Here is a 25,735-nt window from a genome sequence, read left to right as displayed (position 1 = left end):
TCCAGTCCTGACTCAGTTTCTAGTTTTTTGAAATTTCAGTGTAATATAAATAATAATAACATTACAATTACAAAGTAAAACAAATTTACTGATCAAAGAGGGAAAGCTGATGATGCAAGACTAAGATATTCTATTGGCATCATTCAGTTCTCGAAATGAAAAGTGCATGTTGTGGTTACTTCATTGCATGAGAGTAGTTGGACAGCCTGGGGTCTAATCTGAGGTTCTTTGGGCCATTTACCTTCACTTCATGGTTTTCAGGGCTATGCCCAGCTCTGTGGGTCCCCTCCCTTCTTAGCATATCCACCTCAAAGATACTTACTACTTGTGTGACTTTAGGTAAAACCAACCATTTCACCTCTCTCAGATGTAGATTTCTCATCTGTAAAATGAGGGGGTTGGACTAATTGGCCACTGACATCCCTTTCAGCTCTATATCTTTGCATCTATAAACTCAAATAAACAAGGCACCTGGAGCCGGGTATGGGCAAGAACTGTTTGCCTTTTGAGATTAATCATGATTCAGAGTCATCACTGCTGAAAGATGTGCAAAAATAACAATATCGATCTTGTATTTGGTTTCTGCCTGGTGAGCCAAACACCTCAGAGTTCTGAAAATGGAATCCACAACCTGTGTAATGTCTGCAGCCAAACTTTATGTTTCCTTGTAATTGGTAGAGTTAAACTTAGCCAAAACACATAAATGAAGGAATCCACAACAGAGATGACCAAGATAAAACTCCTCACTTAAATTCTGTTGCTTATTAGTCGACAACATCATAGGACAATTTAATGAGAGGAAGAAAAGAAGAACACCTTGTCCAATTGAAAATGCAAGGAGAATTTAGGTAGGCAAAATGTAATAACCTGAGCTGGAGTTTGGCCAAGAATCTATCTGACGAGCAAAGGAAATCAGACCAGATGTTGCAGGAAGAGGCTTAGTTCAGCCAGCCATTTAAATGATAAGCCTTGTATTCCAGGAAAACAGATCCACTTGTACATTTCATAGAATTCTATAATTTGAGACCTGGGAAGGATCTTAAAGATCAATGGCCTCTGATCTTTTTTGATCACTCACTACAATCAGTATTTTTTTTTCCAGGTATGCTAGGTGTCAGAGGTTGAGGTAGGAGGTGAGAATTTTCCCTGGGGCATCTGTGCATCTGATGCTATTGGTGCCTGGTAAGAATTAGATTATAGTTGCCCCAAGAGGCTGATGATCCAAAAAGGGGGAAGGCTGGAAACTGCCAAAACTGCTGGTAGAGGTTGAGTAGGAAATCATTGGGCTATAATGGGTGAAGGGAAGGTGTGATGATGCTATAGATAAGCCCTGTGATGGGCTATCGTGGGGAGGGTGGGATGCAACCCATTTCCCACCCTCTTTTTGATTAATCATGCCACACACAGATAGTTCATATTGGGTTATGCCATGGCTACCCAGTAAACTACAGTTTTTTACCTTCAAAACTACTGATCTTCACAATTCCTTCATTTTACAGACAGGAGGCATGTGTTGTACAGTAATGGAGCCAAATCTAGAACCCAGGTCTTCTGATCCAGTGATATGTCTGCTAAACCATACTGCTTCATTAATGTGATATCCTATTACATTCATTGGTAACAAGTATTATTAAATTGGAGAAGACAAACATGTTAACCCCTTAATTGACTGGAAATTGTCCTAAGATTTTTTTAAATAGAATAATAGCTCGTAGCTACCATTTATATAGAGCTTTACAAAATTCTTTACAAATATTATCTCATAGGGGCAGCTATGTGGTGCAGTGAATAGAGAACTGACCTTGGAGTTAGAAGGACCTGAGTTCAAATCCAACCTCAAATACTTAACATTTACTAGCTTTGTGACCTTAGGCAAATCACTTAACCCCAACTGTCCTGCCTTCCCCCCTCCAAAAACAAAAAATTATCTTATTTGCTCCCACCAATAGTTGGGGGGGGGGGGTGTTAGGTGAAATTTTTTACATGTAAGGAAACTGGTAAAGCATTTAAGTGGACTTGCCCAGGGCACATAGCTAATGACTGTCCAAGGCCAGATTTTAACCCAGACCTTCCTGATTTCAAGTCCAAAGCTTGTTCATAACAAACCACCACTGCCATGATGATGAATCAAATAATAACGTACATAAAGTACTGTGCAAAATTTAAGTTTCTAGATAAATGTGAGATATTATTTTGGAGGTGGTATTGTCTAAATGGCATAATGAGAATATTCAAGAGTTTTGGTGATATCCAGTGTGTGCTTTCTATACAACAGTGAAGCACTGCCCAGTTGTTTTTGCTTTTAATTTGGAAGAAATGTGGGAAATTTATATGACATCAGATAAAAGTCTTGTTGAATTTTACAATTTGATAGGTCTTTGATCTCATTAGACTAGGTATTTCTTCTCCCTGTGTTTATCATGACACTTGCACATTAATTCATCCTATGAATACAATTCATATCCATATCCTTCAACAAATCTTCCATAAAAGATGCAAAAATTCCTAGAAGCCTGTATCTGATCATTCAATATTTCAAGGTTACTGTATCTGTTCTCTATCATTCTGGCTATAGAACCCTCCCATATCCTTTTCTAGTCTTACATGCCCTTGATGATGTCTTTTTGGTCATGTCTCCCACACAAATCATCTTGGAAATGTCACAACCTATTTATACCCACCACATGAACTAGAAGACCTCTGAGGTCCTTTCCAACTCTAATATCTTATTATCCTTTTACTAGAATTATAACTGGCATATGATAGCCACTTAATAAATGTTTATTGATTATATGATTGAATGATAAGATTGACCATATGTTGATTGTTATCTTCAACTTGTATCTTTCTGAGACAATAGAATTCCATGATTCACCATGATATAAAATCACTGGATGATCATTTTGTCAAATAGAAGAACATTTATAGCAGTGAGCAACTTAGGATCAACTACAGCACTGTGCAGTTTCCCAAATGCAATCTACCCAGTCTTATCCTACTATTCAAATATGTACTTAACTCACTTTCTTTATAAATTCAATCCAAGACATAAATAGCTATACTTGTATCTATACCTGCACATATTGGGCAGCTAGGTGGTCCAGTGGATAGAGTGCTGGGCCTGGAGTCAGGAAGGTTCATCTTTCTGAATTCAAAACTGGTCTCAGACATTTACTAGCTGTGTGACCCTGGACATATTTGACTAAATTTCCTCATCTATAAAATGAGCTAGAGACGGAAATGGCAAACCACTCCAGTATCTCTGCCCTGAATGGGACCACAAAGAGGCAGACGAGACTAAAATGACTGAACAACTGCTCATGTATTTTAGCTAACTAGCTCAATGAGCCTCTATCCAGCTACATACCATAATCTGGGCAGTGCACATTTTCATACACTTTAGTTTTTCAGTGTTGACAGCCAAACTAATCTTTTAAATTATGAATTTCACTAAGTAGAAGCTATAGTTTTCCAGGCTCAGTGCAATATGATTTACGAACAGGAAGAACATTTGGAGAACCTCACCACTTACAGGAAATCTTTGTTTGGACACTGCATAGGATATATTCCACAACACCAGCAAGCACCATGGGCAATACTATTTCTCTGTGTTTTATTCTGTATTTGGTGCTAGTACTCAGTGGATCATTTTAATAAAACAGCTCAAAGCAATTATGGAGAATATGAGCCTACACAGAGTTTGGTAAAAGATGCAGCTAAGTCTGATCATTCAAAAGCATTAATAAATGAAACGAGAGGAAAAACAAAGAAGCATAAAATAGACCACATCCTCTGACATTTCTATTGTGATTTATTATCATCTATTACTACAGCGGACTTATCATGTAAGTCAGCAGCACTAAAAAGACAAAGTCAGAAAATGCATTTAAAACTGATTGAATATGTGAGCAAAAACAAGTACTAGAAATTTTATAACTATAAAGTAACCCAGGGATTGATATTCAAGATATCTCAAAAAGCATAAAATTCTTAAGGAATGAAAAGGGGAAAAAATATCCTTGAAAATCTACTTATTGGAAGAGAAGGGTAGGTTTTCCATATGACTCAGATTTTCTTCCAAACCACTTGATAGAAATCCACACAATTCATTTGGAAACAACTTATGACAAATCTGCCTATAAAGAGAAAGATCAAGATTTGACTAATTTCTTAATGTGGATTCATGGATTTTGTTTCAAGTGGCATTGCTGGAAAACAGTCAACACTGATTTTTTTTTTAATTCAAGAATTTCGTGGTGTTTAGCAAATAATACATAGCCTTGGAAAGTATAATCAATTGCATAATACACTCTAATTCAATAGAGTTTGAAGTCATAGTTTCAAACCAAATTTGCCATCTAATGATACTTAATTATACTAGCAGAAGCATTGCAAAAGGGAAAGAAAATGTAATCTTCTAACTATGTTCAGTGGTAGGCAGCTCCTTACAGAGTACTTCACCTTGTATGAGGCTCTGGAGATTAAGAAAAGATGACAATTTGATTAATGCCTTGGAGAAAAAAAACTAGTAGCACTGAGATGACTTAGCCTGGGAAAAAACGCTAAGGTGCTTACTTAAATACATTTCCAAGTATATTCAGGATTAATATAAACAAAGTTATGTGCTAAATCTTCTCTAGCTATTCTGAGGGAAGAAGTAGAAACATACAAAGCAAGGAGATTCAAGGATTTGAGCAGGAATTAGTCACCTTTTATTGAGTCACAGACCCTTTAGACAGACTCGTATAGCCTATAGACCCCTTCTCAGAATCATCTTTTTAAATATATAAAATAAACAAGATTACAAAGAAAATCAATTGTATTTTAATACAATTATATTGGAACAATATTAAAATATTTTTTTTTAGGTTAACAGACCTGATTGCTGAGGTAGAGCAGGGTTTCTTAAACTTTTTCCACTGGAAAACCCTTTTCGAGTTTCCACAGCATTCATTGGAGCTGTATGGCCTGAGGGGCATTTCGTGGCCTCAGGGCATGTGCAGCGCAAAGCATTCACACTTTGTGTTCAGTCAAGGCTCCAGTGAAGTTGCTGGACACAAAACAGGCAAGAGCTGCCAGAAACACTTCCAATTCATTACACATTTGATTTGTAATTAATTTTTGGTCATTGTGCTTTGAGAAACCTTTTACTGTTGCCACAAGGGGTCATGATCAACAGTTTAAAAAGTGCTGAGTAAGAGTATGGTAAATCATGTTCATGTAGGAAAATCACTTCTAAGTGTATAATTCTATAACTCCTTAGCAGACAGAAAATGAGGGCAATCACACTATGTCAGACAATATTTTTTATATGAGACACAAATTACCAATGGACCCAGAATTCCATAATTGATGCAACACTGCATTCAACAATTCATTATTCTGCATGTACACAAACTTATCAGTCATTGTAGGTGCCCAGTCTGTGATGAAGTGGAGATGATCAACAGGAACCCCTACCTTCCATCTTAATATTAATGGAATAATTCAGAAAATCCATTCAACATCATCATTATATTTCAATGCTATTACTAAGCAAATTCAGAGATTCTGCACATACGATCTATCACATACAATCAATAATAGCTCATGCCCATTGTGGTCAAAGAAAATTGAGTAGTAGATTTTGAACCCTGAGGTATTGACAAATGTTCTGATTGTTAAGTATTTCTTCAGTCAATTTTGATAATTCAGTTAATTTGATGATTACTGTTACATAATTCTGTTATTAATCCCTCTGTAAATTGTCTGATTGATTGCATTTCTATTTCATGAACTGCCAAGGACAAAGAAATCTTGACTTAGTGACCAACCATCTGACGAAAAGACTCATCATGTAGCTGGGGTGGTCCTGATAGCAGAGAGTCTGAAGTTTTAGGAAATCACCTTTCAACTTTGGTAGGACTTGCCATGACTCCCATTCTTTTGGCATAACCTTCAAGAATTCAATATTGTCTCACTTATTTGAGTGATTAGTTGTTATCTGGACATATATCAGTGAAAAGAGAATGGATATAGGAGAGGTATAGGAGTGTTTCATAATTCCTCCTGTTATAATAAATAGAAATAGGGTTTTCCTTATTGGGAGTTTAGTTTTACAATTTTACATACCTTATATTTGTTCTTTTAGCAAAAAAAGATATAGATAGACATATGTAATGTATATGTACATATATATTATACTCAGTATAGTATATGTACATATATTATACTCAGTAAGACTGCCTTAAATATTTATCTGCAATAATATCAATCACATACATAAAAGAAATCACCTTTACCTGGCCATTATAATCATTGGCATAATTATTGCCAAAATATAGGCTAATTCACAATAATGAGAATGGTTCAAAAGTTATTTTTAAAAACACTAACATATAGAAAAAGAATAATCTTAATTTTGTAGAATCCCACTCTTCCTTCAAGGTGCAATTCAAATACCTTCTACAAACCTTTTTTCTTATTCCAAAAACTACCTTGTATTTGTTCTTTTTATTCTCTTTATGCTTCTTCTGTATGTACTTATCATCTTCTTCAGAGTAGAAATTACTTCATTCTTATATTTGAATCCCCAACATAGTGTTCTGCATTTAGTAGGCATTTAAGAAGTACTTGCTAATTGAAAAACATCCTAGAATTTTAGAACTGAAAGTGATCCTAGAGCTGTGGTGTCAAATTTAAATACAAATGAGAGGCACTAAATGGTACTTAAGAATCCCTGTGGGTGCACATTGATTTAGTAAAATCACACATTAACATTTTAGCATTAGCATTAACAAAAATAGAACCCAATAACAGGTTTTATTTTATTTTTATTTATTTTGTTAAACATTTCCCAATTACATTTCACATAGTTTGGGCTGTGCTCAGGGGTGTTGTGAGTTGCATGTGGCCCACAGGCCAAGTATATGACATCTCTGATCTACACCATGTGTCCAATTCTTTTAATCCCATACTCCTTCAAAATTATTTTTTCCTTGCTGGTGGGTGGGGATGAGGGTAGAAAAGTAATCAAGAATTTTCGTAGTGACATCTGTGCAGCTACCATAGCCACTGACAATTGCTACCATGCTTATAGGCAGGTATGGGATGGTAAATTGTTTAATGACCAGCTTTCTTGGGGCAAATGTGTGCATCGAACTCTTTTCAGCTTAATCTGCATTATTAACATTCCCTCTATCACTTTCTTACATCTAGGCAATTAACAAAACAACAAATCAAACACTGATTTGTAGTTGTTAATTTCTGAGGTTTACATATCTATACTAAAAATTTAACAAAAATTAACACATTTTTAAAAATTTAACAAAAAATGAGAATGAGATCATCATAACAACAATAACTAACATTTTATGGTATTTAATTTTTCTAAAAGGTTAAGTACATTAGCTCATTTGACCTTCACAACAACCCTGTGAGTCAAGTACTAACCTCTATGTCTTGAGGAAATAAAAGCAGATAGAGGTTTATGGGCAGTGTAGGATCAGAATAAGAGCTGATGTTTATATAGCATTTCAAGATTCATAAAATGCTTTACCCATAATGTGTCATTTACCTCAAAATATCCCTGTGAGATAGGTGTTACAGGTATTATCAACCCCATTTACCCAGGGCACACAACTAGTATGTGCCAATGTCAGGATGTTAATGTAAATGCTGTTACAGCATTTAGTACCACACAAAAGTGTGTCTTATAACTAAAGAGGCGACTATCCATAGGCAAGTATGCCTGCATAAGTATGCATGCATATATACATATAATAAATATGTGTATCTACATGTATGTATGCGTATGTATACGTGTGTGTAAAACAGAATTTATTTTTGAAAAACTAGTGAAAACAGTGCAGTGAGTGAATTCTGGGCATTGAATTCTGGGTTCCTAAAAACTAAAAGAAAAAAAAAGCTGCAGAGGGGCTGGCCTCTAGCCTGCCTGCCTCCCCTTAGCCTCAGCCCAAGAAATGGCTTGTCCATGCACTTAGCAGAGGGACAGGGAGCCTCTTGTGAATTTCTCAAGCACTGAAGGTAAGTGCAGGTAATGCCTTGTGCTGTGTGATACAGAAGGTGAAAAGGGTTAGGGTCTGACTAGATAACACCAATGTTTATATTTCAAAGCAACCTCCTTGTTTGCTTTCCTTTCAAAAAAGAAAAACTACTAAAGGTTTGCTCACCTCAAGAAGACTCATCTCAACAGGAACTTAACCATTTGTCAGGTGATCCTATCAGTGCCACATTTCCAAAAGACAGTCACTGGATCTATTTCTTCTTCTAACATGAGTCTGTGCAAACATCCCAAATGGACTCATGTAAAAGAATCATATGCATTTTGATGAAACTAGAAATTATCTCAAAGCCTTTATCTTCTTGGCCGCCATGTACTATGTAGGAGACTCATCTTAAATTACAAATTTCCAGGATCAACAAAGTATCACTTTACTAAGCCTAAAAGCAACTGGAGTTTTGGTAACTCAATATGTCACAAAGAGAAGCACGTGGTATGTTTATTTTTCAAGCACATGGAAGGCACATTATTGCCTATTAATCATCTCTCATAAATTTTGACTTTTCCAATTTGGCTATATACCAAGGTCCAAGAACTAGGAAGTGATCATTCTAAAGGAAAAAAGGCATGGTACAAAGCAAAGCACATTGTTACATCACATATACCCAACAAAAATGTAACTGACCAAAGAAAGTACTTGTGTTGTCTATAAATGACTTTACTGCCACTGAAAATTGGATGCTGTAAAATAACTTAAAATTTTAAATCCTTGTACCAAAATAATAATAATAATAATGATGACTGACATTTATATGCCATATTAAGGTCACATATGCCCTTTCCATGAATTTTCTTATTTAAGCCTCACAACAACTCTATGAGGTAGATGCCATAGCTATTATTATTATCTCCATTTTATAGATGAGGAAACAGAGGGTCATAGAATTTCTTAATAACAATAACTAGCATATATATATATATATATATATATGTATACTGCTTTAAGGTTTGCAAAACACTTTACAAATATTGCCTCATTTTATCCTAACTACAACCTAGAGAGGTAAGTACTATTATTATCCTTATTTTACAATACAGGGAACTGAGGTAAACAGAGGTAAGTTGACCTACCCAAGGTCATACAGATAGTGAATGTGTGAGGCCAGATTTGAACTCAGGTCTTCCTGATTTCAGGCATATTTCTCTAGCTACTGTGCCACCCAGCTGACTAAAGGACTTGTCCATGGTCACACACTGGAGCTGAGATCCAATCACTGAGTTACTTCTCAAACAAAGGTCAGTTCTCTTCCCAATATACCACATACAATACATAGAGACAGATAAAGAACTTCTTTTACTCTCCACCCATATACTTTTAATTTGGGTTTACAAATCATTTCTAATCAACCCAAGGATGATTCAGATTTACTTGAGAGAAAGTATGCTATAAAGTAGTGGTTCTCAAACTTTTTGGTCTCTCGACCATTTATACTTTTAAAAATTATTGAGGACCCACTCCAGTGAGATTTTGTTGTATCCATTGATATTTACTGTATGGTAAACTAAGATATCTTAGTGTTGCTAAGAAAATAGTTTTAACCTTTTGCAGCCCCCTTGAAAGAGCCTCAGGGACCCCCATGGATACTGGTCTACACTTTGAGAACTGCTTATGTAATGAATAGAATGCCAGATTTGGAGTCAAGAAGACCCAGATTCATATCCAGTGTCTTATACATACTATGTGACTCTGGGTAAGTCACTGAACTGTTCCCTAGCTCAGTTTATAAAATGCCTATAACTATATTCATGGCACTTACCTCACAGGCTCAAATGAGATAATGTATATAAGAACTGACTATCCTTATGTCACAACAAGGCTGTTATCTATCTTTCCACACCAGGAGGTTCCTTTGCAACACTGTTCACTGTTGTTCAGTCATTTTCAGTTACATCTGACTTTTTATGACCCTGATTGGGGTTTTCTTGGCAGAGAAACAGGAGTGATTTGCCATTTCCTTCTCCAGATCATTTTACAGATTAGGAAACTGGGCAAACATTGTTAAGTGACTTGCCCAAGGTCATATTGCTAGCGTCTAAAGCCAGATTTGAACTCAAAAAGGAGTGTTCCTGACTCCAAGTCTGGAATTTTATCCACTGTGCCACCTAGCTGTCCCCAATACTATTACCATCTAATTATACCATCTAATGGTACTCACTACTTTAAAACACTACATTTGTCAAAGATAATCGTAGGTTTTATTATTCCACTTCCTTTACCCAGTTTTTCCTCCCCTTCTCCTAGCCTAGAAAGAATGAGAATGACCTTGTAACCTCTTGTTAGGGATGGTTGTAGAAGGGATTAACAATTAGGAAAGGGTAGGACTACATGACTTCACTTATCACTTCCAACCCTGATGTTATGAGACCCTATGAATTAGTTGCCAGGGCTATGAACAGAGGAAGCAAGAGTACCTTTGCTCTAAGAACCACATTCATTTCACTGGAATGTCTCTCCTATTCAACAAGGTGAAAAACATGAGCTGGTATGTTAATTCAATTTGAGTTAACTTGGGATATTGAATAAAAAGTATTTTTAAGGTAAATTAAACTGATAGTGGAGCTTTATGAAACTGGTCATAAAAGATAACAGATTTTCTTTATGTTAGATAAACTTCACATTCCCATATATTTGTTTGGCATCTGATTTTCCTAAGATGCCAATAAAAAATTTAAAGTACTTTCCTGAGAAGTGCTTGTTACACCATTGTTCATGGTTATTTGTAGAGGGAAATAGGTTTTGTTATGAAACAATAAACCTATGCAGATTTATTAACAGAGGAAATCCAAAGCCATCTCATGAACTGATCAGATTCAAACTGATGGAATTAATAATGCGGATATAATGAAAAATATCTTTTACACTCAAAACTATTGCCTGCATAATGTCACCACATAACACTGTTTGTTTAACAGCCCTTCAGTGCTAGCTTTCCATTACTTGCAGAAGCCTTCACTGAGATGGAGTGGTTCTATTTAAAACATGATATTTGCTGTATATCATGTTACTACTGGGCTATTCCCTACAGATGAATGAAAACTGAGCAAGAACGAACAAGAAACTCAATTTAGATGTTGGATTCAAAGATCACAGAATGACAGAATTTCAGAGTTGGAGGGATCTCAGAGGTCATCTAGGCCAACCCATACCCCTGACTCCCCAAAAATATCCCTTCTAAAACATACCCAACAAGTAGTCATTCAGTTTTTGCTTGAAGACGTTCTAATGATGGGGAACCCACTCTGACTTACAGCCAAATTGGCCTGCTGGCTGTTCTCCATACATAACATTTCATTGATGTTGTCTGTGCCTTTGAAAGGGTTATCTCTTATACCTGAAATGATCCTCTGGTTTACTTCAGCCTCTTGGAATCCCTATAAGACTCAGCTTAGCTACCATTTCCTATGTAAGACCTTTCCTGATTCTTCCAATTCTTGGTGTCCTCCCCAGCACAAGCTCCAAATACTTAATATTTATGTTGTATATATTTTATATGTACTTGTCTATTCATGTGTTACTTCCTCAGCCTCTGGAAGAGAGTAACTATTTCATTTATATCTTTGTATCCCAAGGGTCTAAGACAGAGCCTTGCACAGAGTAGAAAACAAATGTTTCTTGTGTTGAAACGAAATATATATAAATGGCAAGAAGATATACTATCCATTAATGTTTGTCCCTACTTCTAGGCTCTATAATACCACCTTGCCCCAGAACTCACCAATGTCATGCTCTATAGTCCCCAACCTCAACCAAAGGTGAGCTTTGCAACCCTCCCCTTTGCTATGATTTGGAGTACTAACCAAATGCACAAAAATTCCTAGTTATGGTCCAATTTTTAGGCAATGTAATATGAAAGAACACTGGTCTAACAGCATGGAGATCTGGCTTCTGTTAACCACACTAACACTACTAACTCATTGCATGATCTTGGACAAGTCATTTAACTTATTGACGCCTCATTTGTAAAATGAGCAGGCAGGACCAGATGAATTCTAAGGCCCCCTTCCAGCTCCAATATCTTAAAAACTTGGTATTGATGACAAACCACTTTTATATTTGGACTAATACCAAAACTTTCCTAGACTTCTCATTCAATGTCCTTGGATAAGTAACGTTTGGTTCACTAGGAGAATGGAATTCATTTTTCTTAATTTAGGGTAGAGTAATAGATGGAAGATCAATGTTCATAACTTTTAAAATGTAAAATTACAGGAAAAATTTCCCTAAGTTCTGTGTGTTTTGAGAGGCAGTGTTGTATAATGAATAGAGAACCAGACTCAAAGTGAGGAATCCTTACTTTCAATCCTACCTCTAATATTTACTGACTATGTGACTCTAAGTGGGTCATTTAATTTTTCAATGCCTCAAGCAGAGGTCTAAAATGAAAAGTTGCAGAGAAGGTACCAACCTGAATTCATAGAGGGAGTCTCCTCCCCCAGCATTTCCCTATACCATCCAGTACCTCCACTATTTCCACACTTCTCCAAGTCCCATCATTTACAATCTTTGGATTCAAAGCCACAATCATCAGTCTTCCCTCTTCCTTAGCCCTTCCCCACCACAGGAAAAAGTCATCAGGAAACTGCCTCAACTTTGAAATTCAAACTTAAACAGTACTTTTAATCTCCTCTGCCCCTTTGATTGAAGGACGAGAGGGCAGAGCAAAAAAAATATCTTCTGCACATCTCCATTTAAACAAAGTTCAGAAGCCCTGCCAATTCTTCATTTTCTACCAGCTGTACTCCTTAAATTGAACTCCACCATTGTCATGCCCCACACTAGGTACCTTTTTTCCTCCTCCCCACTACTTTTCAGCTTCCTTTTGTGTGTCTTCCCCCAATAGATTTTACAGAGTGGATAGACTGCAAGGCCTAGTCAGGAAGACTCATCTTTCCTGAGTTCAAAATTGACCTCAGACACTAGCTGTGGAACCCTGGGTAAGTCACCTAATCCTGTTTGCCTCAGTTTCCTCAACTGTAAAATAAGCTGAAGAAGGACATGGGAAACAAATCCAGTACATTTGCCAAGAACAAATAGACAAAAAAAGCCCAGAGTCATGAAGAGCTGAACATGACATAAAAATCACTGAACAATAAAGCAACAAGGGCAGGGGACTGTCTTTCTTTTTATTATTTGTAGCCACAGGACTTAGCACAGTGTCTGGCACATAGTAGGAACTCAAATAAAACTTTTATATTGTTATTGTTTTCAAAGTATTAAGTCAAAAGTTAATAGATTCAAAATTATATGAAAACAGAGAAAATCAATTCAGTAGATAAGGGACTGTAGTAAAGATATCTCTAGGTTAGAAATAAATTCATACTATTGATTGATAGGGGGAAAAAGATTTTGAAAGAACATTAAAATCCTGCAGCTTTTGAATTAAAGATTTTTAAAACTATTATTTATTTATATATAAATAGTCTTCTAATGCTGCTACAGGCAAAACCATTCACCCAGGTTAAGCAGTCTTTGAACTCATAGAGAACAATATGGACCAGCACTCCTATTTTTCTTTTGAGTCATTTAATTTTGTACTTCCCCTACCCCCACTTCTTAAGAGCTACTAAATGCTCTGAATCCTCCCCTCCCCCAGCCTTTATCTTCTTTTTCTCTCTCTCCTTTTCCTCTGTCCTTTCCATTCTTTTCTCCTCTACTCCGTTATTTCTTCCCCCTCTTAGTTTCTCTTCCTTTCCCCTTAATGACTCTTCTTCTCTAAGTATTAAATAGGCATTGAGTTCATAATTCAGTTCAAATAACTTGAGTTCATAGTTAAGATCCTAGCATCCATTCTGTATCACATTTTCATTCCATAGCCTATAACAGTGAAAATTCTAAAGTCAATAACTCTTTCACCATGGACAAAATTAATCATACTCAACATTTTTACTTACCATATTCAAGTAGTTTATAATAGAGAAAATAACTGAGAGGATAAAATCATTTTGTCTTCAGGTCCTCAAGAAAGAGTAAGGCCAACTCTTGTCATTAACCAAGTTAATCTATGAAAGAAAATTAGGAAATGGAGTTAGAGGATTGTCTTCTCAATTATTAAAGTGTGATTTCCAAAGGTTTAGAAAATACTTAGCTAAAACTTTGTTTATTCAAGGGTGTGTGTATGTGTGTGTGTCTATGTATGTATATTTGGAATGTGTGTGTGTGTGTATATACATACACACACATATATATGTATATATATATATATATTCTATGTATGTATATTTGGAAAGTGAGAGAAGATTGTAAATCACAAAATGATTCCCTAGTTTGTTGTTATTTCATCATTTCAGTCAAGTCCTTCTCTTTGTTGACCCCATTTGGAGTTTTCTTGGATATTGGAGTCCTTTGTCATTTCCTTCCCCAAATCAATTTACAGATGAGGAAGTGAGGTAAATAGAGTTAAGTGACTTGCCCATGGTCACACAGCTAAGTAGGTATGAATTTTCCTGATTGAAGGCCTGGTATTCTATCCACTGAACCACTTAGCTACCCATTTCTGAACTAGTTACTGAAGAGTTAATGTTTCTCCAAAGGTATCTACTTTATTGTGAAGGAATAAATTTACTACTTGCAAAATAAAATATAGTATAACATTTATTATATAGTTTCTTTGAATAAGGCACCCTGCTGGGGACTAGAGAAGCAAAGAGAACAAGATAGCCCCTGCCTTCAAGGAGTTTATATTCTACAGGGAGAAGGATACAACATGTACACAGTTAAGTAAATATGAAGTAATTTGGGGAAGAAAGAACATTAACAATTGAGATTATCAGAGAAAACAGATAGGAGGTTGGTACCTGAGTTGAACCCTGAATGAAAAATAAGATTCTAGGCAATTATTTATCATTTGCAGCATTTCTGTACATTAGTAGGTAGCATCCATTTGTGTGTGCATGCAAATATTCACTAATGACTCTGAAAACAGCGCTGAGCCCCCCCACCAAAAAATATGGAATGAATTAAATAGCAGTGGTGGGTTTTGTGGTGTAACTAAGAAAAATTAAAAGGAATAACTTAAGAAAAAATGCCAAGACAAACTTATTTTCATAAATGAATACAGAACATTGTTATCTTTGTAGTGGTTAAAATATCACAGCATAAATTAAAACAATGCTCATAAATCCAATGGGCTATTTCAAGGCTTAACTGTCTAGTAAGCAAAAATCAGATTTGATTTAATCTAGCATATTAGGACAAAGTATGCGTACCAATGTTTAACTTACGTATGTGGAGACTATTGCTGGTCTATGAATTTTTCTATCAGATTATGGTACAAACTCTATGTGTAATGTAGCAGTAGTACCAGTAGCAGCAGCAGCAGCAGTAGTAGTAGCAGCAGCAGTAGTAGTAGTAATAGTAACAACAGTAGGAGCCATTTTTGTCACAGCAGTTGGAGGAGGAGGAGTTTTAGTAGCAGTGGTTCTTCCAAGGATTTTATATACAGGATATCCCAAAAGTCTGAATGCAGCTCTAAACTGTTAATTGCACAAAACTGAACTAAGACTTTGCTGTTGTTCAGTTGTTTTTTAGTCATGGCTGTCTCTTTGTAAGTACATTTGGGGTTTTCTTGATAAGGATAATGGAGTAGTTTGACATTTCCTTCCAGGAGTATGAGTCTTTCTGACTCCAGGCCCAGCACTCTATCCACTGGGCCACCTGACTGCTTGACTTTGTTCAAGTCTCAACTAAAATCCTAACTTCTCCGAGAAGACTTTCACAAGCCCCTTAATGCCATTGCCTTCCTTCTGTTGGTTATCTCCAATTTCTTTTGTATTATATATTGATTGCACATAATTGTTTGCATGTTTTCTCCTCCACTAGACTATGAGTTCTTTGTGAGTAGGACCTTTATTTTACCATTTCCCCCTTGTCATTAGTAAGTATAGTGCCTGGCGCATAGTAGGCACTTTTTGCATCTTTGTGGACTGATAGAGAGATAGCCTGAGTGTTGCTGACTATGAAATGTTGAAAGACCTCCAGAAGAGCACTAATGAGGAGGATAGCTTCTCTATTGAGAATCTATTGAAGTATGTGGATAAGAGTTGCTTTGAAAGAGAAGATGTAAACTTTGGAGTCCTTAACTCTTTCACTGTCATATATTTTGCTATGGGTCACCACTGAGTTGAATATTGATACCTCGCTACCATTGATATTGAGTACCTACTACATTTAAGTCAATTTCCAGTCATGCTTTACTTTTCTTCTCCAGCATTTGCACCTGTCCCCACCCCAGCCACACTACACACACACACACACACACACACACACCTTCCAGTTCTGGAATCACAGTCTCATGGCTAGATTTAAGTCCCTTACCTCTCCAAATAGCACATGCAATTATGTGGCACAGGTGCTTGTGAGCATTCTTAAACTTAGAAATAAACCCATTTTCATTCATTATGCATAGAATTATGGGATTTTAAAGTAGAAGGAACCTTAGAAATTATGTAGTCTAATTTTCTTGTTTTTACAGATTAAGAAACAGTCTCAGCAGAATGAATGCCATGTTCAGGTCATATGAGTAATTAGTACAAGAGACAGAATTTGAACCCAAGTTCCTTGACTAACAGTAATATGAGGAGTAAAGAAAGGTATATTCCTAAAAGAGCCTTTGTTGTACCCCTCCCTCCCCAAAATTTTTAAATTATATTTATACCACACTGGCCTTCTTTATTGACATGGAAGTCACCTTAGTGGACTAAAAAAATTGCAAGTTACTTGTGGAATTTTCAATAAAATAAGTAGATATGTGGGTTGTACTTTGCACTATTCAGATGTACGATTTAACTATAAAACCAAAAGACATAAAAATGGTTAGGCCCATTTTTGAAGAAGCATGTTATGTATCTGTAGACCTATCTGATCCTTTGGATTTTCATCTGGTTCTATGGTACTTTTGAAAATCCAGATGTAGCACATCTGCTATTCTCTCTAACATAAATATGTACATTATTAGACTATCACAAAAGGAATATGTAACCATATGAAATAAAGAATTAAATAAATCTCTACCACCAGCATCTTCTACTTTATGTAGGATCTAATTGAGAGAATTACCTTACATTGTTGAAACGCTAATCATCATGCAATTAAGTCACAAACATTTCTTGGTTGATCAGATAATAAATTGTAGCACAGTATGACAGATGAAGATTTGAATGAGCTTTTCTGGTTGAACAGTGAATTGTTCCATTGATGAAAGATTCTTCACTTTAGATTTAAGTCATTATAACTATCATTATTAATAATAATAGAACAATAGGTCCTGGGCATCTAGATGGTACACTGGACAGAACTCAGGGCCTGGAGTCAGGAAGAACTGAGTTCAAATCCAGCATCAGATAGTTACTACCTTGTGACCCTGAACAAGTCACTAAACCCTGTTTGCCTCAGTTTCCTCATTTGTAATATGAGCTAGAGAAGGAAATGGCAAACCACTTCATTATCTTTGCCAAGAAAGCCTCAAAAGAGGTTACAAAGAGTTGGACATGACTAAAAATGACTGCATAACCATTGATGAATTTGATGAGTCCCATAATCAATTTGATTTAATTACAAAGTTTGGGCTCTTCCCAAGGAGATAAGCTTGTGCCCTGGCACTCCTGTGATTTGGTTTCAGTGACTAAGACTGCTTCCTTAGAATAGTTGACTGAGAATTAGGAAGAAGGGGCAGGCAGGTGGCTTTAGATCCTATCTGAGTTCAAATACAGCCTCAGACACTTACTAGTAGTATAACTCTGGACAAGTGATTTAACCTTTCTCTGCCTTAGTTTCCTTTATAAAATAGGGATAATAATAGCACCTACCTCCCAGGGTTGTTGTGAAAATTCAAAGAGAAAATATTTGTAAAATGTTTCACATAGTGCCTGGCACATAGTAGGTACTTAATAAACCCTTGTTTTTAATAAATTATTCCTATCAGAGGAACTACCCAATCTGTGATCTATAAGAACAATCTATTTTCAAAGCTAAGAACTTTTCTTGTCTTTCTTTTCCAATTTTTCTTCTCCCTTTGATTTCCAGACCAGAATTCAGTGATGGTAGGGGGAGGTTTTCCCCTTTATTGTCACTCCTGAATAGCAAAAGAAGAAAAGCTTACTTTCAAGAAATGCACATTGCAAGTGGCCTGTGCTTGCCCAGTTCAGAGGCTAATAATCCTGAGAATATAAATTTCTAGTCTTAGGTATCATTACTTTACAGACAATCCTGACTTCAAAAGAGTGGGAATTCCTAAGATTTATAGCTAGGTATCTTCCTTCTAACGAGGCACCTTCCTCAGAAAAGGAAAAGATCCTCCACAAATGGTCTCCCTGAAACAGAAGTACAAATGCCACGCCATGAGGAGCCAGTAAAAATAGCTCCCTACATAACTAGAAAGTGCTATTATAATACTACTGTGAACTGTGGACAATGCAGGTCCAAAGTAGATGGGCAGAATTTTTTCAATGGTTCTACAAAGTGTCCTTTCTTTCCAGTAGGAAGGCATAATCATTCATTGAGTGCTTTGTGTTTCTTCCTTTGTTCATGAACTCCTATGTCTTTTACATTTTATTTATGAAATAACCCATGATCCATTTTGTAATTGAGTATGTAGGTGGAAATAAGGACCCTATCACTCACTTTTGGGCAAACCTAGATAGAAAACCACAGATTTTTTCCTGTAGAAAACCTATGAAGTATGAGACAAAAAGTCAAAAGTACAAAGTGACGCTTTGTTGATTCAACTTCCAAGATCAAACCCAGATCCGTATGACCTCAGAGTCCTTTAAGGGACAATGGGAGTGGGGGGAGTTAGGCTACATATTATAACAACAATAAGAGATAGAGACAGAGACAGAAAGAGATAGGATGGATAGATAGGCAGATAGATAGATGATAGATAGATAGATAGATAGATAGATAGATAGATAGATAGATAGATAGATAGATAGATAGATAGATAGACTCATATGTCTCTCACTGCAACAAATGAGGCTTGGAGAGTTTGAATGACGTGGTCATGGTGACCCAGCTTGTGAGTGTAAGTCAGGATTCAAACCCAGGGTTTCCTCAATTCCAAATCAGGTTTTACTTCCACTCATCTATACCATGATGCCTCTCTTAATTCTTTACTGTCTTGCTTAATTGTCACTCATGGTAATTTAGCCTTGCAAAGAAAGTATGCAAGCCCTGTTCCCACTGCATATGTTCAAACTACTACCCTCAGTCCTAATCCCTAGACCATTTCTAAAAACCTCCCTACATCCTCTCTCCTTAAATAAAAAAAAATTTTGAAAATTGAGCTGCCCTTAAGGAGGTAGAGAGAAACCTCAAAGGTGAAGCACTTTTACTCCCCTAAAATATCCAAACAACAACCTTATCTATTGTTGTTATTCAATCATTTCAGTCATATCCAACTCTTTGTGACCCTATTTGAAATTATCTTGGCAAGGGTACTGTAGTAGTTTGTCATTTCCTTCTCTAGCTCATATTTTTTTTTTACTTTTTGGAGGGGAGAAGGCAGGGCAGTTGGGGTTAAAGTAACTTGCCCAAGGTCACAGGCCAAGTAAGTGTTAAGTTTCTGAGCCAGATTTGAACTCAGATCCTCCTAACTCCAGGGCCAGTGCTCTATTCACTGCACCACCTACTCGCCCTTCTAGCTCATTTTACAGAGGAGAAAACTGAGGCAAACAGAGTTAAGTGACTTGCCCAGGGTCACTTAGCTAGTAAATGTCTGAGGCCAGATTTGAACTCAGGAAAATAAGTCTACCTGACTCCAGGCCCAGCACTCTAGCCAGTGCACTCCCATAAATACAAATCCTATTCATTCTTTAAAGTTCAGCTCACTTTCCAACTCTTCCATGAACCTTTCTTTAATCCAGTCCACCATGTTCTCCCATTCTTCTGATCTCCTATGATACCTAGTGACACTGAAACTCATTTGGCCCTTACTATATATTAACTTATATGGTGAATTATCTTTTTTTGATGTCCTATCTTCTCACGCCAACTAAACTACCAGTTGATTAATTCCTAGAAATGAATTTGTCTTAATGAATGCCTATTTCAAAACAACTGAGATAGCTGAGGTGGGAAGCTGCTTCTGACAGGGGACTGAGTCTGATCTTTGCCCCCTAAACTCACTATCAACGATTTTCAGTTTTGCTATCCCCTGCAAGCCTCAGATTCTGCATTTGCTATTATTAGGGTAGCAGGATCACAAAAAGAGATAGAGCTTGGCAGCCTGCTGCCTCGGGGACTGATGTTTTTTTTTTGCCACTTGTACCTTGATTTCCTTCTTTTCTTTTGCTCCACATGGTGCAGTGGAAAGCAGACTGGATTTGGATTTACCTTGGCCATCCTCTTGCCATAAACCCTGCTGCCACACCTCCCACACCAACAGATCTCCAGAAACTATGCCTTGGGGGACTTAACCCACGAGCTTTGGAATTCCTACCCTGGGGCATGCACCACCAGGATTAGTGAAGGCTGTTGTTTAGTCTTTTTTTTTTTTTTTCCCAGTCGTGTCCAACTCTTCATGACCCCTTTTGGGGTTTTCTTGGCAAATATATGGAAGTGGTTTGCCATTTCCTTCTCCAGCTCATTTTACATGAAAAAACTGAGGTAAATAGGGTCACACAACTAGTAAGTATCTGAGGCCCGATTTGAACTTAAGGAGTCGCTCTTACTTTAGGTCTTACTCTATCTGCTGTGCCATCTAGCTGCAGAAACTCACATGGCCTACTGTACCTAACTAGCTCTGCCCATGCTTTTCATTTTACCCTGACCATCATTTTATCATCAATCTGCTTCCAAGTGTGTGACTTTCCCTCGGTGAATTCTACCTCTTCCTTTGGGACATCAAATCAGGACTGCCATTGTTGCTGCATGGGTCTACCAGTCAATTTCCCTATGGCTCCACTCATCCACTCACCAATTCTGTGATTTTCCAAACCTAAACATTTCTCCCAAGCTACTACTCCCATCTATGTGCTTTTTTCCTCATATTAGAATGTAACCTCCTTCAGAGCAAGGGTTGTTTTTCTTACATAAAATTCAGCACACAGTGGTGCTTAATAAATAATTTTCATTCACTTGAAGTATGTGAGATCAGACTCTAGCTCTGCCACTTACTATGTGACCTAGATAAATCATTTAATCTTTCTAGGCTTCAATTTGCCTGCCCATAAAATGAGAGGACTGAACTGGATAACCTCTAAAGTCTAAAGTCATTTCTAGCTCTAAATCTATGACTATGACTAAATCTACTGACTATTTACTGAGATCTGATGTCTATGTCACTTTTTTCTCTGGCCTTCATCATTTTTGTTTTTGTCTGCCTCACTTCTGACCATCACTTGCCAAGAGACCTTTGTTCTTTATTTTTTAACTCCAGTTTGACTATTTGGTACTGACCGAATCAGTGCTCAAATGTCTGCTACTGGACTAATTTGGAACCACCTCAACTCCCTATCCTTAGTTCCTTGCCCAGTACTCCTGACCTACTTGCACCCAGTGACTATAAAATACTTTGATTGTACAAGTACCAAGCCAACATTGCCTTCTGGGAAATGAGCATAGGAAAATGAATTGGTCATCATGACTTTACAACAAATGGATGGAATGGTGAGAACTGGAATTAGGTACTTTCTGTTAGAAATGCATTGACTAGATATATTTAGGTTAAAAATAGTCATCAGAGGAAGACTAGCTGTAGGAGGGAAGGTGATTCCTAAGGAGCTTCAGTACCCACTCCAAGGACTCCCTCCCATATGTAGTAAGTACAAGAACACTCCTGGTGTTAATTTATGGATCTCCTCCCTCCTTGCCTTGGCCAAGTGCAAAGGGGCTCCGTTCGCCAGAAATAACAAAATGGACGCATCTGGAAGCCATTCCTAGAGCTCTGTGGTGATTAGTGAAAATTCAGAGGGTGAGCTGCTTCTCTTGTCTGTTGTGGGGCCCGAATGGAATTCAAGGGGATTGGGGAGAGGGTGCATAAGGAGATTGCACTCTTGGGTTTCCTCTCCTTCTAATGTTATTTTTTTTTCTTTCTTAAACAAAGTGGCCAGGAGCTTATGTATGCCTTCTCAAATTTCAGCCTCTGTCTTTTGCAGTATATATGATAGGTCACTAACAGAAACTTATTCAAGTAATGCTGTTATCATACTTTTAGGATATATACGTATATGCATATATAATGCATGTACATATGTTTGTATATATATATATGTGCATATACATATACACATTTATACACACACATATACTTAATATGCATGTGTATATATAACATATGTATGTACAGATGCCAAGCCCGAACAAGTTCAAATACGTACCTTTGTAACCCAAAGATGTAATATATTTCAATGGCCTAATATTTGTATATTTGCTCTTCCATCAACAGGGACTTAATGATTCCTTTTAAAAATAGATTGCCTTTCACTCTCATGTTTTCCAACCTTGGCTTCATTTCCCCAATGATGACTAAATGTGGAGACAGAACTGAGAGAGGAAAGGGGAAAGGAAAGAGGGAATAATGGATTACATGGAAATGCGAGCATATACTTGTTCCTAACCTATGATACAATCTACCTACTTACTCAATAAATTGATTCAGTGCCCCCTGTCCCTTCTCTCCAGGCTCCCTAGAATTTGATACTGTGACCAACCTACCTCATGGGGTTATTGTGAGGACATGATGAGATAATAAAAATGAAAATACTATATATCTGAGATCATAATGATATAGCCCTCTTAATAGTACTTTGGTCTTTATATGACCAGCATGTAGCACCCTGCCTAACACCTTGTACGTCTTTGATAAATGATTGTTGGTCAATTAGCTTAGTCATATCAATAATAATATAGCTAAGAACCTGCCTTATTTGTCCATTGCTGATTCTGTGATTGATTCAGAAATGTTTCATCCCCCTGAAGGCTCAGGTGCCTGACACTCTTTTCAAAAGTGTTCAGGAACCTTGAGTTTTCATGATACTGTTACCTCTGTATTCCTGTCAAGATCTCTATCAACTTGAGTTAGCAGTTCCTTAAGGTCCAGTCAAGCAAGTTGGATATGAGCTCTGCACACTAATTTTTTGGGGAAGGAAGAATCTATCTCTCACAACTCTGTGTAGTGGTTTGTGTACCTATCTAGAGTGTACCCATTAGAATCAATTTTATGCCTTCTTAATTTTTCCTCTTATTTCCAGTTTTCTCCATCTGGACAGTAACTTGCAGGTCCATTATGCTTGAACCACAAAAATTTACAATACAGATACAAAAGAACAAAACCTTTGGCATGTGTTTTCAACAGATAATTTATATAACTGAAATTCTAAAATCAGGATCATTATTAGACAGAGGATAATTTTGTCTTGAAAAAAAATGCTTGCCCCCAGAGAACAGAGCCAATAATAATGGATGGAAGATACAGAAATGGAAAGTTAGACTTGATTTGAAGAAAAACTTTCTAATAATTAGAGCTATCCCAAAGTGGGATAAGCTTCTTTGGAAGAAGGCAGGTTTCACTTCATCAACTTCAAGATTCTATATTTCTATTTAAAAAGGAGGGATGAACTAAATGCAGTATCTTAAGATATATTTTAGTACCATGATGTAACTAGCACTGTACTTAGTACCATGAGTGAAAGAAATGGGTGGAACAAAAGAAGTATAAAGCAAAAATGTTGGTAGTTAGATAGATAGGTATATACAGATGGATACTCACACACACACACACACACAATCTAATTGAGAAGAAAAAATAATGAAAGTACAAGATGATACTTCAGCACAGACCATAAGTTCATTCAGAGTTAGAAAGGGAAGAGGTCAATGTAGGTTTTCAGAGAAGACTTCATGTACAACTTGATCATGACTTAAAGCTTGCACAAATAATCAAATCAATTATTTTACTGCCTATATCTATGAGTATGTATACTACATCATTATGCATACATAGTAAATAGCAGGTTGGAAACTGCTTTCACTTTAAGTAAAAATTGGGCAATACACCCAAATACTCTCTTGTGTATTGCCCTGAAATAACTAACAAAATGGTGGTTATTTAAAAGACAGCATAATTATAAAGATCCAATATTAAAAAATTAAATTTAAAAGTACTCTAATAATTCAAAAAGCAAAAATTAAGTTCTCTTGGAGGTATAAGTTGAAAGTTTTTGTTGATATTCATTTGTCTTTTGCAAAATAAAATTAATTTTAATTCAAGATTACTACCTTATAATATAGTTTAAGATCTGGTGCTGCTAAACCTCATTTAAATTTTTCCATTAGTTCTTTTGATATTCTTGACTTTTTTGTTCTTTCAAATGAATTTTGTTATTATTTTTTCTAATTTGGTAAAATATTTTTATAAAATTAATTGGAATGGCATTGAATAGATGAATTTATTTAAGTAAAATTGTCATTTTTATTATAAGATTATAAAAAGCTTTCTGCTTCATATCTCTGCTTTAAAAGTCTGTGGAATCGGGGTGGCTAGGTGGCGCAGTGAGTAGAGCGCCAGCCCTGGAGTCAGGAGGACCTGAGTTCAGATAGGGCCTCAGACACTTAACACACACACACACACACACACACACACACACACACACACACACACAAACTAGCCTTGGGCAAGTTACTTAACCTCACTTGGCCTCCAAAAAAAAGGCAAAAAAAATGTATGATACAATTCATAAATTATTTTTTAAAAAGTCTGTGAAATCAAGAGATATCATTTTAATTTCAAAAACTTAAAATAAATCTATTCTTCTACATATGAGATTAATTAGCTAAAATTTTGCATGGTTGTAATTTTCTATTTTTAAATCCCAAATAATTTTAATAATAGAGAATTAGAAAATGACACCAAATTTCAGAGATGGAATGGGCCTCAGTGGCCTCCTAATCCAACATGTTTAGGACAGTTCTAATTGTCAGGAAGGTTTTCTTTATATCAAGCCAAAATGTGACTCTGCAATGTCCACTCATTGCTCCTACTTTGTTCTACCTTCTTTAGCCAAATAGATCAAGTCTAACTGCTTTTCTAAAGGACAATTCTCCAGAAATGATGACAACTATCAAGTTCCCTCTAAGTATTCTCTTCTCCAGGATGAATGTTCCTAATTCTTTCAACTAGCCTTCATAAGTTATGTGTTCAAGGTCCTTCACCATCCCGTTCGTCTTCCTCTGAAAGTTCTTGAACTTATCAATGTAATTCCTAGAATGTGGCACCCAGAAATGAATACAGTATTCCATGTGATCTGACAGTGGCAGAGCACAGCACACAATCATCTCCTTTTTTCTGGATACTATGCTTCTCTAAGCATAAGCCACCTATGATCACACCAGCTTTTTTTGGCTATAATATGACTCTGTTGACTTCTAGTAGATTGTCAATTCACTAAAATCCCTAGATCAGGAGTTATTAACTTTTTTGTATAACTTACCCCTTTAGCAGTCTGGTAAAGCTTATGGACCTGTTAGAATAATAAAACAAAAATATATAGAATTACAAAGGAAATCAAAGGCTAGTGGAAATAAAGATGTAATTTTTCTCATATAAGTTTGCGGATCTCTTAAAATCTATCTATAGACCCCTCTAAGGGTGTTGTGGTTCTTAGATTAAGGATTCCAGATAAGTAGATAGATAGATAGATAGATAGATAGATAGATAGATAGATAGATAGATAGATAGA

Source organism: Petaurus breviceps, unplaced genomic scaffold (genome assembly GCF_028583685.1).
Source record: "Petaurus breviceps papuanus isolate PSGF00001 unplaced genomic scaffold, PetGlider_PUasm1.0 90919, whole genome shotgun sequence".
NCBI lineage: Eukaryota > Metazoa > Chordata > Mammalia > Diprotodontia > Petauridae > Petaurus > Petaurus breviceps.
Note: the sequence above shows the minus strand (reverse complement) of the source record.